Raw genomic sequence first — 17,486 nt, forward strand, 5'->3', positions numbered from 1 at the left:
CAGTCTTCAGTCTTCATTTTGACAGATCGTGTTTTAGTTTATTTGTTCGACTCAGATTTTACATTTTTACATGCATGTGTATTTGGATCTTGACACACCCATGATGACTTCTTTAGCTGAATACATTGCATCCTCAGACGATGCTGTGAACCTCTCTCTTAATAAGTGCTTCTGTGGCTGTGGTCAGGAAGCCAATAAAACCCTTGCAATCAACAGTACCATTGGTGTTGTGCCTGAGTACAAAGAATGCCAGTAGAGGCCACACAGAGTGCATTGGAACCACTCTGGACATGCTGCAGGTATGGCTCAGTCTTCAAACACCTGCTTCCCTGGTATGCCAGAAGCACATGTGCGCTCCCTCTCTCCTCCCCTCTTCCTCTCTCCCCCTCTCTCCCCTTCCTTCTCCCCTCTCCCTCCCTCCCTCTTCTCTGTCTCTCTCCCTCTCCCTCTCCCTCCCCTCCCCCCTTTCTCCACTATAGGTATGCCCTTCTATTCACTGGCTTACCTGCTGTACCAGCAGCTCCACTCACCTCCTGCTGCTTTTGTGCTCTTGTAAAACTAAAATATACATTCTTTAAAAATGTGGCATATACACAAATGGAATTTTACTCTTCCATCAGAAAGAATGATACTGTACCATTCGTAAGGAAGTGGAAAGACTTGGGGAAAAAATATGTTAACCAAACTGATCCAGACCCAAAGTTGCATGGTTTCTTTCAACCAAGTACTTGAGGTGTTCATTGTACAGTGCATTCTAAAGTAATTTCTGAAATAAACAATGCATGTAAAATCTGGAATATGACACTCTTCTCCCTAAATGCCTTTCATTTCTATAAAGAACTTTTATTTTCAGTCATGGGGCTTGAACTCTGGGCCTGGGCACTGTCCCTCAGCTCTTCATCTCAAGGCAAGTGCTCTACCACTTGAGCCACAGTGTTACTTCCAGTTTTCTGGTAGTTTATTAGAGATAAGAGTCTCCCGGACTTTCCTGCCCGAGCTGGCTTTGAACTGTGATCCTCAGATCTCAGCCTCCTGAGTAGCTTGGATTACAAACATGAGCCACCAGCACCCCGTAAGAACTAACTTTTAAGAACCTTTTGTTTTAACATTTTCTACAGGAACAAATTTTCATGAATTCTTTTCCTTAAATTTCGTTACATCATCAGGTCTCAGGCAGAATTTAAAAGTGTTGACATCATTCTAGAAGCAAGAATAATTTTGTCTATAAATATATATAAATATATATAACATACATATAAAATATAAATGTCAAGTATATTAATTTATTTTTAAATATTCACGGAGAAAGTGTGTGTGTGTTTGTGGTGGGTGGTTAAAATGATCTAAGTTTGCTCATGTAAATTGAATTCTCTTATTTAATTAAAACTGTAACCTAATTAACATAAGTAGGATTATGATTGTAATTGCAATAAGCATCAGATTAGCAGCACATTAAAAATAGGTGATAAAACAGCTACTAAAAATGCCAGAAAAATGAAAAACATAACTTATCATTTTCAAATATTTTCAGTGTAGTATAGTGAACGTGTTTTTGAGTGGTTGATTTGACTTTGAACTTGTGGGGATAGACCATTTTTGTGATACTTAGCAGTTATCAAGTGGGAAAAATTATTGCTATGAATATCACTGTTTAGGCTGATACTGTAAAAAAATGTAATGATGTTATTTATCTGGATAATTAATCTCCTCCAAAGTTCTTTATTCTTTATGCTTACATTATTGATGCTTATACCATTGCATTTTAGAACATTTTGGAACATGACTTGTTTGGCTGTATTGCATGCTTTTCTTTCGTTCTGTAATGTATGCAATGACAGCTTCTTTCAAAAGTTTGCATAGCTAGATTATTTTTTTCCATTTTATTTCGGATAACTCAAGTTGCTTTTAAATGTTCATTTAACACGATTAAAGGACATAGTAGCCTTCTTTGACAGTGGTACCAGTGATCTTGGGAAAGCATCATGCTATCATATCTACACTCTCTGTATTAAGCAAGACAAATAATTTGGGGATTTATTTGTTACATTAATTTGAAAATTTTCAACTGAATTCTTATCCCCATACCAGGAAATGTTTTGTGTATATTGTACTACCTTTGAGACAACAAATTTACTTTTGAAATGTGGAATAGTGTCCACTTACACTTCATGGCCTGCAGCATGTGCCATGGTCCACTTCAGGTCTTATTTTAAAAGTTTCCTTGCCACCACAGGCACTCAGCCTTAGAATTGAGGCAGTGGGGTTTTTTGAAGACATCACCAAAGTTTCTGGGAAAACATGGTCAAGATTAAACTGGGGAATAGATAGAATTTTATTATTTGTTATGTGGGGAAGAACAGTCTTTCTTTCCATTTTCTTTCTTCTCCCAAACCTAATGGTAGATTTTTTTATCTGCAAAGTTCAGACTGCTTAGACACTGTTTCCCAGTATTCTGCAGGGTCACTTGTATAGAAGTTGGAATATTCTGTTCCCAGGATTAAAAAAGAAATTTTTAATTATAAAATATTATGATAATAAAGCTATATTTCTGACAAATGTGTTGGTGTGTTTTGTTTAATGGTTTTGGGGAAGCCAGGTTTGTTGGTTCATTAACAGTGTACAAAATGGTCTTCCAAAATAAGCTGCACACTGTGTAATAATCACTTTGACCTTGCTCACCCATAAACATTCTTGAAAACTTATCTTGACTGTTTCTGTTCATCTGATGTCTATATCCAAAAGTTCTTTTTGCATATGGTCATGCTGTGACATCTTCATCACCAACCCATTTGGCATTTCCCCATCTTCCTCCACAACTATGAGTCATTTTCCTAAATCATATTTTTTAAACTCGTCAACTCTCAGCAAAAATTATAGGCAGATTTCATAGTGTACATCCCAGCCCACATCAGTGATACTACTCATTGCGAAGCCTGAAGAGTGATTAGACTGGACAGCAAAGAGAAGTAAATCACTGACAGAATCACTCTGCCATTGGTCATTTAAGAGCTATGGAATTATAAAAATTTAGGGGACTCCATTTGCTCTAAGTTTCTCTTAATACTTCACTGGTATTAAAATCAATGGGCCACTAGGTTATAGGTCAAAATTACATTTTATAGTCTATGTCTTTTACAATTAAAAAAATTACCTTTAAGTACAGGTTTCTATTCAGTATATCAGTTTATGAGTACAATCCATCTTTTTTTGGGGGGGGGTGGTCCGGTCGTGGGGCCTGAACTCTGGGCTGGGCACTGTCCCTCAGCTCTTCAGCTCAAGGCTAGCGCTCTACCACTTGAGCCGCAGCACCACTTCCGGCTTTTTTTCTTTTTGCTTATGTGGTGCTGAGGAATGAAACCCAGGGCCTCAGGCATGCAAGGCAAGCGCTCTACCACTGAGCCACCTTCCCAGCCCAGTACAATCCATCTTGATCAATGCATCTCTTCCATCATTTGTCCCCAACAGCACCCTTCCCCTCAAGTTATCTGGTTCCATTTTTACATAGGTATGTTGAATATTAAAACTGTATTTTCTCACCCTCTCTATACATTTTCCTCTTCATGACCTCAATCCCCTCCTGACAACTCATATTTCGGTTTCTTGCTCATTTTGCTAAAGTATAAGTTGTTCAAAGGAGTTACAGCATTGGAATCCTGTGTTTACTATACTTGGCTTTTGTCACTCATGGCTCTACCCCCTGAGCCATGGTGATACCTTTCTGAGAAATACGTAACATACCTGTTCACCGGAGAATATTAGCATGAGTCTCGTATACTGCCTGCATAGTGTAGATCCTTCACAAATGAATTCCAGGGATGGCTTATATGCACAGTCCTCAACATAAGCCGGGAGACATTTCAAGTATTTCAAATAGAGCATATAACAATTTGGATTTGATTCTTACTTTGTGGAATGAAATTTTTTTGGTCTACATTCTGTATTAGTAAAATGGACACACATGAAATTTCCATTTAAGAAAGAGTTACTTAGGCTGTTGCTCTATGATCTATTTGAAGCTCTTGTTCCAGGATAGAAAAGGACTAGCCAGTGGAGGAACCTCATCTGTAGGCTGAGTTCTGCCCACCCTGCCATAGGGACTCTGAAAATTTGGCATATGTGGTGGCAATTGCCTAAAATGATAAATGACTTTAGTCCCGTGAAAAGAGATACAGTAACTGTCCTCAGAGATCTGAACTGTCACATGGAAAAATACTTGCTTTGTAGCCATCAAGGCATTATTGAAATCGAAGAGAGAGAGTTGTAAATAAACAGAAATCCAAACATTGAATGAAATTTTTTTCTATTTTTCTTTGGTGGTACTGGAGTTTGAATTCAGGGGCACATGCTTATCAGGCAGTTGCTCTACCACTGTTTTGATTTAGTTTATTTTCTACAGGTTTTTGTGGTCTTGCCTGTTGACAAGACCAACATCTTCATATCTAAACAGCAGGTACATAGGCATGAGCAAAAATGCCTGAACTTGAATGATAAATTTCTAAGTGTTCACACAAAAGAGGTTATCATGTATTAAAGCAAGCCCTTGGTCTCTGAGTTACTTTATATGGTTGGTGGGATTCTATATTGGATCGGAAACTATAGCCCTGGGATTCTGCAGTTTAGTCTATGGCTAGGATTGTAGCTAAAGTGGTAGAATGCTTGCCTAGCAGACTGAAGGCCTGGAGTTCAAACCCTAGTATGTTAATGAACCAGCTAGCTTGATAGGTACATAGATAAGATCGATAATATAGTAAAATTTAGATAATCTTAGGTAATAATATAGATAGGTAAAAAGATAATAAGAGTTCTAGCTAAAGTGGTAGCTAAACAGCAGCTACATTAATACAGATGTTGGTCATATAAAACTTAGTGTTGATACTGCAGATTGCTTTGGGAGATTTTATATCAACATCTTGGGCTTTGTAAACTTTTTCATAACACATACCCACATTTATGTTTGTAGAGTCCTTTGAAACAGGAATGAGCAGGTATAATTTTGCTTCTCTTAGCAGGTGGAGAAGCAGCAGTTGGAGAAATGGGAGACACACATCACAGCATGAAGTGCTTCTGAGAACAGAAGCATTTTACCTCACAGAGTGTGGTTTCAGTTTGCCAGAGAAGGTACATTTTTGTTAGAACATGACTCCTGAATGCCAGCCAACCCCTTCCTCTGGTGTCAGTTGAATTGACAGCCATTCTTTCCAACAGAGGAAGAACCTGGCAATGTCGAACTGACAAATGCTGACTAATATGTCAGAGTCCAATGTCATGCCTTCTTCTAGGCATTTGCCTGGTAATTTTGATTAGTATTCAACTTTTTTATTTTCTTGGAAAAAAAACTTAAGATGGCGACTGCACCATATTTACAATGAACGAAGGTCTTGAGAAATTTGAAAAAATTTCTAGGAGCCAGAGTGAAAAGTAGAATATTGTTTTTCTGAGGCTTACTCAGCACTCATTCATAACATTGAGTTTCCTCACTGGTAACAAACCTGGTGAATAGTCTAAAAGACATGCATTGATTGAATTTGCAAAGGTTTTCAAAGTCCTAAAGTTCCACTTAATATTTACTATCATTTACTGCATCTGTTTTAATCAAGCCACTATGAGAGACCTAAACTTGACCACTGTTGGCCACCCCAGCTTGCCAAACATTCACAGCATTCAAATTACTGAAATCTGTTGCTTAGTGCACATGATTTTGCAAATAACATGTTAGCAATTTGCTGACTGATGAAAGTGGCACTGCATTCACCTCAGTTGGATACATGTTAAAAGAATCAAAAGCTATTTTTATTTGGTTTTTAATCTCAACCTTCTCAATCTCAAATTCTTGTTGAGGAAAGAAACTCTTCTTGCCCAACTTTCAGGAATGTAGCACTTTAATCTCATCCTCACATGAGGTGCTCTTGACATCATAGTGGAGGAAACCTGGCTTCTTTTAAGCATAAATTCCAAGAAGCATAGAGTGGGGTAAGGAAAAGGGAGTGGACAGTAACCTTCCCCATCGTGCTCTAGCTCCGACCTGCTTCTCCACCCAGCTAGCCGCACACCTCTGCGTGACTCCCTCTGGCCTCCAGCTCCCTCTCAGCATCTGGGAAACCCTGATTTTATTCTTTCTGCTTGGAATTGCCCTTCTCCTTCTTCACCTGACTTATTTCTACTTTGTCTTTAAATTTCAGGTCAGCAGCCACTTCCCCAAATCAACTTGCCAACTTTCAGAGCTTTATATGCCTCCTCGTCATCCCCTCCCCCCACCTTGATATTTCACGGTGTGATTACTTGACTCATGTCTGCCTCCCCTGCTATTCGGTTGTTTGCATAAATAAGGGGCCAACTTAACATTTTCTGTCCCTAGCATATCTCCAGTGCCAGATGTACTCCTTGGAATAAATTGGTTCATCACTAAGTACTTTTGGTGTATGTGGTTATCAATGGCCTTAGATGTGATTTAAAAAAAATAATAAAATGGTGGACCAATGCAACAGAGATACTCACTAGACACTATGCTGGAGATGAACTTTACAACTTGGGGCGGGGGTGGTAGGAAAAGAACAGGAGGGGAAGGCAAGTGGGAAAAAAGAAAATGTACTCATTACCTTACTTATGGAACTGTAACCTCTCTGTACATCACCTTTACATAAAATAAAAATAAAAACTAAAATTAAAAATATCTCCCTGTGCCAGTGGCTAGTGCCTGTAATTCAAGCTACTCAGGACACTCAGACCTGGAGGACTGTACTTGAAAGCTGTCTCTGGTAGAAATGTCTGCAAGACTCTCATCTTCAATCAGCCAGCAAAATGCCAGCCTGAAGGCATAGCTCCAGTGGTTGAGCACCATCTATGAGCAAGTAAGCTGAGTAAGAGGGCAAGACTCCGACTTCAAGGCTCAAGGCCTCACATATGACAGACAAGTGTGTCATCACTGAGCTACAGTTCCAGACTGTAGTTATTTTTAAATCTTTGATAACTCCAATGTTTGAGTTCATCCAGGGTTCTGGCTCTGTTTTATTTTTCTCTTGATTTTGAGTAATGTCCTGACTCATATCATGTTAATTTTTTTAAATTAATTGCTGGAAAGTATATATAAAGATTGTATAGGATCCCAAAATGTGAGCACCCTTCCTGTACTAAGCAGATGGAATTCAAACCAACCACCTTAAAATAATCAGTGATGGGACTGGGTTGTGGCTGGTTTGGAAAATCTCACTTTGTTTATGATTTCCATCCCTGAAGTATTGTCCGTCAGGGTTTCCAACTGATTGCTTAGTCTAGTCATTATGTTTGCACCCTCTGGCATAATCAGCACTATGAAACACTGATTTTCAGATTTAGGCTTTGATTACAAGTCCATATGCAAAGCAAGCTACTTTTTTCTTCTGCTTTACTCTTCTCAATCTCCTGTCCTCACAACTTTAGACATGAGCAAATTTCTTGAGGACTTGTACGTTTGAGGTGCCTTGAATCTTCCTTTGAGGTCTTATAAGACCATTAAAACTTTTGCTGATTATTCTTCCCAAGTGTAGTCTAGGAAAACCTTGAATTTCCAATCTCTTAGAACTCAACTTGCCTCTCCAAAATTCTCCCCACTTGAGAAAGAATCATTTTGTGCCTTTTGATATAACAATTGCTGATTTTATCCTTTAAAAAGGATAATTTTTATTCCATTTACAGTGTTCAGAATTATTCTTTTATTTATTTATTTTTTTTGGGTCCAGTCGTGGGGCCTGAACTCTGGTCCTGAGTGCTGTCCCTCAGCTCTTCAGCTCAAGGCTAGTGCTCTACCACTTGAGCCACAGCGCCACTTCCGGCTTTTTTCTTTTTGCTTATGTGGTGCTGAGAAATCGAACTCAGGGCCTCAAGCATGCAAGGCAAGCGCTGTACCACTGAGCCAACTTCCCAGCCCCCAGAATTATTCTTGAAAGAAGCATTGGGTCTACTACTAATCATGTCATCAATATTCTTGACTTACTTTCTGGATTGACAGTTATATTACATAATTGGCTTGGTTTTCTTCATCTTGGTTTCACCTCTGAATTTATTCTTGGTTCATCCTCAGCTCTGTGTAAATGTCTCAGTCCCTCTCCAGCAGAGGTCCCAATCCAGGACCCAATATCCAGGGCTTCCACTTGATTTAGATCAAACATTTCTGGGTTAGGGCAGGGGAATCCCTTGTCTGAAACCAAAACTTAGTTATCAGGTAAAAACAAGGCCAAATGGAAGAAAGGGCTTTGGTGGAAAAGAAGTGATTGTACCCATGAATGTTCTCCCACCAAAAGAAAGTATTTTCTCTAGCTGTTATCCAAAGAATATACTCGAGGTAAAATATGCCCATGTTTTTCTAATACTGAATCCACAAATTTCGGAAAAGAGAGCTTACTATTTGCAATTTCTTGGATAATAACTTTTAAAAATAAACACAAAAAAGAATGAATGTTTGAAAAGTCTTAGATTCTGAAGTCATTGTGTGGCACTTTATAGCTCAAAATAATCTTTTTCTATTGAAATCTTACAGGGGTGGGGTGGAGTTGAGCAGACATATAAAATAGAATGTAAGGTTGTTGTATAATTCATTGTGCTTCTCCAAACCAACTATAAGAACCCTTGAACGCAGGTCCCTCTCTAACCCCATAGCCCAGAGAATTTCAGATGATTTGATTTCTAAATAGACCTCTTTTTGTTAGCATAAGAGTTATTGGAAATAATATTAAAATATGGATTCCTCTTCAAGAGAACTGACCTAAATAATTGTGCTTATTTTGTTTATCAAATGGCCACTTATATTGCTCCTAAAATCTTCTAACATTGGTCCTCAAGTACTCAAGGCTACTTAAGCTAAACATTAGGATGCTTTCTCCTTATTTTTGTATCACTACATAAAATATTCACTTAAGCTTCAGTCTAATGCTGATGATTACTGTGCATCTTGTCTGAAGAGTTTGCAAGTAGACCATTTTGGTACTTTGTACCTTCTAGTCATCAAAAATACCATTAATAATCACAGTAAATAAAGCATGCAATGATTTTTCATAACTAGAAACTGGTAGAAACATGAGCAAAATGTCCATCCTCATTTTTTTGTTGTTTTTAATGTCATGCTTGATTTAGCTGAAATTCTTTTCTGCAGCCTTTACCACTAAAGTGTTGGCATAGAAAAATGAGACAATGTGAAAATGAGATCAGCTTAATCAAAATATTGAATATTTGATAACATTCTTCATATGTATTTATCTAAATCAATCTAGATGTGCTTCACGTCCACCACTCATGGCAGAGCTAAGAGACCATTAGTCTCCTTTTTCTTATGCTGGGGGAAACTGAGAGATGTTGAATAGGGTAACCTTCCGACATATCACTTAGTGTGCTAGTCAGTGAAGTAATTATAGCTGAATGTCTAAATTTCATTAAATTTGAAAGTTCTTAAGAGCATATCACAAGTGTTTTTTTCTTTAAATGTCTCTTACAATATTTATACACACACATAAATTAGTCGATATGAAAATTGTAATAAATAGTAGCTTTCATTCTACGAGAAAATGTGGAGTAAGAAATATACATACATATATATATTTTAAATGGATATAATGGAAGAGCAAACTAAAAACCAACAAAATGGTCATTTCTCAGAGGAAGAGAAATGAGAGTGAGACTTCTCAGAATTTACTTGTTTTACTGGTTTTGATTTTGGAATGTTTTACATATTAAAGAACCAGTTTACTCATAGGAAATGTAGGAAAAAATGTAAAAATTAACAAAGGAATAAAAGCTGGACTCTAACATAATGATTAATTTTTCAGTGGTCTACAATAGTGATATTTGAACATCATAATGAAGACTCATGCTGATCAAGATTTCTATTGAAAGGGAAGCTACTAAGGTTTTAGACATGTCCCCAGATGATTCCAATGTGCCCCCACAATGTTGATGGTAGGAGGTATTAGACTTTTAAGAGGCAGGGCTAACTGGGAAGTCTTTAAGTCATTATCTTCATGCCCTCAAAAGTACTTTGGAGACCACAGACTCTGCCTTCCTCTTTTGCAATGAGTTCTTTTGATATACACGATTCTGCAATGAAGTTACACAGCCAAGACTCCTCACCAGAACTGAATAATGTCAATACCAAGGCACTGAACATCCAAGACTATGAAATAAACCAGCCATATTTATTTATAAAGCTAGCCTGCAGGAATTTCATTATGCAGTCACAAAATCACTAATACAAAAATCAAAAACAAATATGTTCATCCTTCTTTGATACTGTTTTCTACTAAAGATAGTATAACCTGTGACATATGCCAGTCTCAGTCTTAAAGAGGGGACTAGTTTGGATTTGGGCTATGTAGTCAGATTAACATTTCATGAGTTATTTAATTTCTCTGGGTTTTCATTTCATGTAAAAATAGTTAGTCATGTTCCCTATATCATAACCCTGCTGTTGAAGATTTATATAGATAATCCACACAAAATTTTAGCACAATCGTGAGTAAATAGTGAGAGCTCTAAACAGTTTTAACAATTATTTAAAGAAACATATATATTACCTTAAAATGTGAACTGTATTATTTATATACAAAGGAATATGTATGAGTGTATTTTTAAAGTAATATAATAGACACTCAGTTGTGACTGATCTTGCAATAAAAAATATTTATTAATGACTTAAAAGTCCTTGCAAATAATGTTTTCTTCAGTTTGTCTTAGAAATTTAGAAAAAAATAAGCTTTTACTGTACATGCCTTCTCTGCTTTTCTCTGAATTTATTTGTTCTCAAATAAATGTTATATGTCATACTTATTAACTGCAGTTCATTCAGTTTCATTGTTGTGAGATGTTCTATTATGTGAATGTACCACAACTATTTAAAAATCTACTCTAACAATGAATTAACAATAGTGCTAAGAACATTCTCACACATTTTTTTTGTCAGTCATAGGTTTTGAGCTCAGGGGCCTGAGTGCTGTCCCTGAGCAATTTTGCTCAAGGCTAATGTTCGACCACTTTGAACCACAGTTGCACTTCGAGTTTCCTGGAGGTTAATTGGATATAAAAGACTCACAGACTTTCCTACCCCGGCTGGCTTTGAACCATGATCCTCAGATCTCAACCTCCTGAGTAGCTAGGATTACAGTGTGAGCCACCAGTGTCCAGATACTCAGACATTCTTCGATGTGGAAATACACAAGAATTAACTCTTGAGAGTGAAATTTCTATGTTATGAAATGCACATTTAAGTTTAGTGAGTAATTATAAATTGTTTGCTGAAGTGATAGGAGCAATGTATCATCATACCAGCAGTGACTGAGGGTTGCTATTATTCTATTTTCCTTCCAGCACTGTTTGCATGAGTGTACATTGGCGTCTCATGATTATAAATTAGGCTGAGATTTTTCTTAAGACTGTGACCATTTGGATTCCTTCTTTTATAAGTGCCCATTTAGGCCTTTTGCCCATTTTCTCATTGGCTTGGCTTTCTGTTTCTTTTCTGTCTTCTTTAAGATTAATCTGTAGTTCTTTATTTTCTTTCACTCTGTTTTCCATTCATTTTCTGTTTGGATGAATAGATCAAAATGTTAATAGAGTTAAATTTATCAATAGTTGCTTGTTTTGTGGTGTTGGAGAATAAAATCCAAGTCCTTGAGCATGCTAGGCAAGTGTTCTACAACTGTACCCTTCCCAAGCCCTTATCAATAGTCTTTTCCTTTACATACTGTGCTATTTTATTTCCTTCTCTATCTAAGGTCATGAAGATATCTTCATATTTTAATTAATGTTTTACCACTGAGAATAATAACTACTATAGGTTTCTGCTGTGTACCTATTTCAAGTTATTATGACTCCTAGCAATTTCTATCTTGGGAAGCATTTTTCTTAACTGCATGAAACATAAATGGATATAGAGATATAAATTTTAAGGGTTGATTTCTTTTTCTAAGGACATTTGCTTGGTTTTAGGAGATTTGCTTGATTTTTAGTTTTTCTCCTTTAATCTTTTATTGTAGCAGATTATCTTAACTTATTTTATAACATTAGCTAAACCTGAATCCTTGGACTAAGTCGTAGGTCATTATGTGTTTTATTTGCATTGCATGTTTTATTTGCATTACTGCCTTTGTGTGGAACTTTATTAGCCTGAAATTTTTCTTTTTTTGTATTGACATTATCTTATTTTAGGATATCAGAATTAGTCTAGATTTTGCTACTTCTGGAACAGTTTGTACAAATATGAAATTATTGCTCAATTTATATTTGTTAAGACATGCCTGTAAAACAACCTAGGAATTTGCTTTATGAGAAGATTTTGAAATTTGATTCAGGTTTTCATTGTTTATTAGGTTTATTCAGGTCCTTGGTTCATCAACATTGGTCAATTTTGTTGCATTGAATACCCATTTAAATAAATTTTCAAGTTCCTTGGGACTGAGTAGTTCACGATATTCTGTTGTTTTAAACTTTAGAAAGTATGTTTTTGTTCCTTTTCAATCCTAATATTGTTTACTTTTTTCTTCTTTGTCCTTGGTTAGTCTTGTAAACACTTTATCTGTCTTAATCATCAACTTCCTGACTTTCTTCTGGCCCTTGTCATTTCCTTGTAAACGTTTAGAGTATTTCTGTTTTCCTTCCTGACTGAACACTGATAAAACATTTTGAACTACAGGAATTCTAGAAAACAAACTTCCGAACACATTTATCTTCAAAGTCATTGATAAATGGTAATTTGATAGCCTATTGATTACATTAGCAAATATGTGCATTTATGGACTTTTATCTATTTTTGCTCAGGATAATATATCTATCAAGGAAAAATTTTTGGAGAGCAATGGGGAACTCAGGGCCTAGGCACTATCCTTGAGCCTCTCTTGCTCAAGGCTAGCATTCTGCCACTTGTGCCACAGCACCATTTTTGGCTTTTTCAGTTTATGTGGTACTGAGGAATGGAACCCAGGGCTTCATGCATGCTAGGCAAGCACTCTACCACTAAGCCACATTCCCAGCCCTGTGTCAACTTTTTGAACTGCTTCGTATAAAGGTAAAATTATAAACTTATTAAGATTTCTTCATTGGGTTCAATGGCTTAGGTCACTCTTAGCAGATATTAGAATGACTTTGGTTCAAGGGTAGGCTGGGAAAAAAAGTTGGTGAGATCCTATATGAACTAACAAGCCAGATGTGGAGGTTCCTGTTTGTTGATTCTCAAGAACAGAAACAAACTATAGATAGGAAGATGATGGTCTAAGACTAGCCCAGGACAAAACATGAGCCCTTACCTGAAAAATAAGTAAAGCATAATTGGGCTAGATATGGCTTAAGTACTAGAGCAGCAGCCTAGCAAGCATGAGGCTCAGAGTTCAACCCTTCTTAGTAATGCAAAAAAATAAAAAATAAAGTTTCAGGGTGGTGGGGCTGGCTATGAAAGAGTAATAAAAGGGGTGAGTTAATCAAAGTACATCAAATGTATTATGGAAATACCACAAGTAAACTCTTTTATACAATTAATTTATGTTGATAAAAAGAGGAAGCCTTTTGGAAATCACTTGAATTTCAATTAATTCTTATGGTGAGAATAACAAAAGGACTATGGGATATTCCAAGAGATTGTATAAGCTCAGACCCTGAATTTTGGGGGTTTAGCATGGTTTAGAAAGCATAATTATGACTGTGTTACTAATTATGAATGCGTTACATCTTGTAATCGTGATGTCAATGTCCCTTGAAACCACAAAGAATGATTCTGCAGGCTGCTGAATTACAATGTGAGTATAGTTATCTTCTGTGAAAATTAAAGCATTGATTGAGACCTTAAGGATTGAGCTGGGAAATCTGGGTGGTTTTGCATAAATCTAAATCCCTCAAATCCTAATGAATTCCCTTTCCTTTTGGGAGGAAAATTGGCTTCCCTTCCCTCAGACTCCACTGTGACTTTGCTTGGCCATTGCTGCAAAGGGAATGCTGATTTTTCTTAAGCTCCACCCCTAACCTACATTGTCTCCAGATCCACAACCAAAGAGATCATCAACTTATGACAGGGGAGCAACTTGTGACATAGTCAAGTCCCTGGGGGATAGCTTAAATGCCCCTACATTTTATGACATACCTGACTTAAGTTGTCAGAAACTTTGGGAACATGAGTGGGAATGGCTTAAAAGTATGCTAGACCAGTAAGGAGAAAGCCAAGGTAATCTCAAGAGTTAACAGTAAGTTTCGATTTGTTGTGGTAAGCAACTGGTCTTTCCCATTTACTTAATTGATTAAAACTGGAATCAAAGGTGGCTTGCATCATATCCTTAGGCCAATGCAAATCCATGAAGATCCCAGTCACTTTGATGGTCCATTACTTAGAAGGAATACACTGGAATGTAAGTAGTAAGTGAGTCCTTTTCATAGACAGCCTAGATGTTCTGCTGGCCACATTGTGCTAATCCCTAACATCATGGTTGAAATTGGTTTAATTAGATACTAACAACATCCTTTCCCATTGGCATTCTCACCATTGCAGTAAATGCTTTCATTACAGGAATGGCCCATTGGAAGTCCTCAGAATTTTTCTTTTCTTCCTTTTTATTTGTTTGTTTGTTTCTTTCTTTCTTCCGTCCTTCCGTCCTTTCTTCCTTCCTTCCTTCCTTCCTTCCTTTCTTTCTTTCTTTCTTTCTTTCTTTCTTTCTTTCTTTCTTTCTTTCTTTCTTTCTTTCTTTCTTTCTTTCTTTTTTGGGTCCGGTCGTGGGGCCTGAACTCTGGGCCTGGACGCTGTCCCTCAGCTCTTCAGCTCAAGGCTAGCGCTCTACCACTTGAGCCACAGTGCCACTTCCGGCTTTTTTCTTTTTGCTTATGTGGTGCTGAGGAATCGAACCCAGGGCCTCAGGCATGCAAGGCAAGCACTGTACCACTGAGCCATCTTCCCAGCCCCAGAATTTCTTTCTTTAAATAGTAATAAACAGCTACTACTATATCCCGAGGTGATCTGAATAACCCAATGTTAAAATCATGTTAAATCACTGTTAAAATCAGTGACACATTAACTTGTGGTCATTATTGATTTCTTTCATGTCAACATCAACTCATTTGCTTGGCTTACACAGAATATAGATGCACCTGGTATAATGACAGTGGTTGTTACAATTATAACTACAGATGTTACAGATGTGGACACTGCTAAAACTTTAGAGCTATGTCAGATGCTGAAGTGGGTAGGAAATCACTGTTCTAAAGGGCAGCATGCTAGTCATTGGCTGACACATACTGACAGAACTTGATAAGGAGGAAAGAACTAATAGCTTAAATGCCTCGACAAAAATATGTGCAAGGGGGCTGGGAAGGTGGCTCAGTGGTAGAGCCCTTGCCTTGCATGCCTGAGGCCTTGGGTTCGATTCCTCAGCACCACATAAGCAAAAAGAAAAAAGCCGGAGGTGGCGCTGTGGCTCAAGTGGTAGAGTACTAGCCTTGAGCTGAAGAGCTGAGGACAGCGCCCAGGCCCAGAGTTCAGGCCCCATGACCGGACCAAAAAAAAAAAAAAAATATATATATATATATATATATATATATATACATACATACACACACACACACACACACACACACACACACACACACACACACACACACACACACACACACACATATATGTGCATGCTGACAGAGGGAGAAATGCCCACAGAAAGTTCATGGAATATCACCTTAGTCATCTTGAAACTTCTAGAGTCCAGCAGCCTGGGAAGTGTGATGCCCCATTAAATACGGACAGGGGGGCGAATACAGCCATAAAATTCAATGCACATCCTACAAAATGAAGAGAATGGAGAGGAGGAATGGAGTTGGCATGGGGAAAAAATAATGAAAGGATGACATTGATCAAGGTGCATTGCATTCATAAACTGCTTTGTTGAATAGCAACTCTTTTGTACAACTACTTAAAGATAACTTGTTGTTTGTTTTGGTTTTTGTTCTGTTTTATTTATTTATTTTTTGTTTTGGGTTTTTTTTTTAGCCAGTCCTGGGGCTTGAACTCAGGGCCTGGGCTTCTTTTGCTCAAAACTAGCATTCTACTACTTGAGCCCTAGCACTGCTTCTGACTTTTTCTGTTTATGCAGTACTGAGGAATTAAACCCAGGGCTTCATGCATGCTAGGCAAGCACTTTACCACTAAGCCACATCCCCAGCCCTACTTAAAGATAATTTAAAAATGGAATAAAACCGGGTGCAGGTGGCTCGTGTCTGTAATCCTTACTACTCAGGAGGCTGAAATCTAAGGATCATGGCTTGGTACCAGCTTGGCAGTAAAGTCTGTGAAGTGGTGCTGTGACTCAAAGGAGTAGAATGCTAGCCTTGAGCAAAAAAGCTTAGGGACAGTGCCCCTACCCTGAGTTCAAGCCCCGCAACCAAAAAAGAAAGAGAAAAAAAAGAATACAAATGCTATATTTTGTAAGAAATCATTAAGTATTTCAGACTGGACTTGTTTGAAGACTAAAGGCAACATACACCACACTTGCAGATGCTATTTTGAATCATTTACTAGTTGGTAACTAAAGTTGCCAGGCTTGAATGGGTCTAGAATAAAATAGGCCATATAGATGATCAGGATCACTGTGTAAGCTGCTCTGCTATTTGGTCCTATGACACAGATCCACTGATGACTTTATGTGGAAGAAAATATTCAGGCACATTCATAGATGCTTTCACACATAATATTAGCACCAGTGGGGAAGAGACTTATTATGTCAAATAAATTTTTGTGAGAATTAATATTTCACAGATACCCCACAGATGTTAGTGTATATCAACAATTCCCAACTATGTTTATGTAGCATGTCATTAAACAAAACACGAATACAAAAATTCTTGGTCTAATAACTGAAACATTTGCAAATAGAAGCTCTTAAACAACAATATAGCTCAAGTGTCCTAAAAGGGTTAATTCACTATGTTTTGAATTTCAGCATTTCTTAAATTTGAGGCTAACAAGTAGAACAAAGTAGGTACCTTCTTTGTAGGATAACTGATAGGAAGAATGTGCTTTGGAATTTCTTCCAGAATTTTCAGCAATTCAGGCTTAATATTCCATTGGTTTTGATAGAAGCAATGCAAGTGTTAATTTTTCACACTAACTCTGACAAGGATATAAAATGTATTCATTTGGTTTTTCTAAATGACTAGAGTTCTTAGTTCAAAAAAGAAATTTTAATGGAAAATCCTTGCCATGAGGATAATGTAGGTGACACTACCCAAAAGGAGTATGTAAATCAAATTTAATGATGATTTTTCCATTTTGTAACAGGGATTAGGGTTACCAGGAGATCAGAGCTCTGTGAATCCAATTAGGATATAATGAAATGCATGCTTTGAGCTTACAAGCCAATTGATTTAGAAAGGGGGAAATAATTATAATAATAAGCATGATATTTGGCACTATGATTATACATTGGGTTATTCAGATTATTAAAATTATTCTTATTTTCAAAATTAAATGTCCCTAGTCTTGCATAATGCATTCAAGTTCA

Source organism: Dipodomys spectabilis, unplaced genomic scaffold (genome assembly GCF_019054845.1).
Source record: "Dipodomys spectabilis isolate Male_0828 unplaced genomic scaffold, ASM1905484v1 ptg000207l, whole genome shotgun sequence".
NCBI classification, from domain to species: Eukaryota; Metazoa; Chordata; class Mammalia; order Rodentia; family Heteromyidae; genus Dipodomys; species Dipodomys spectabilis.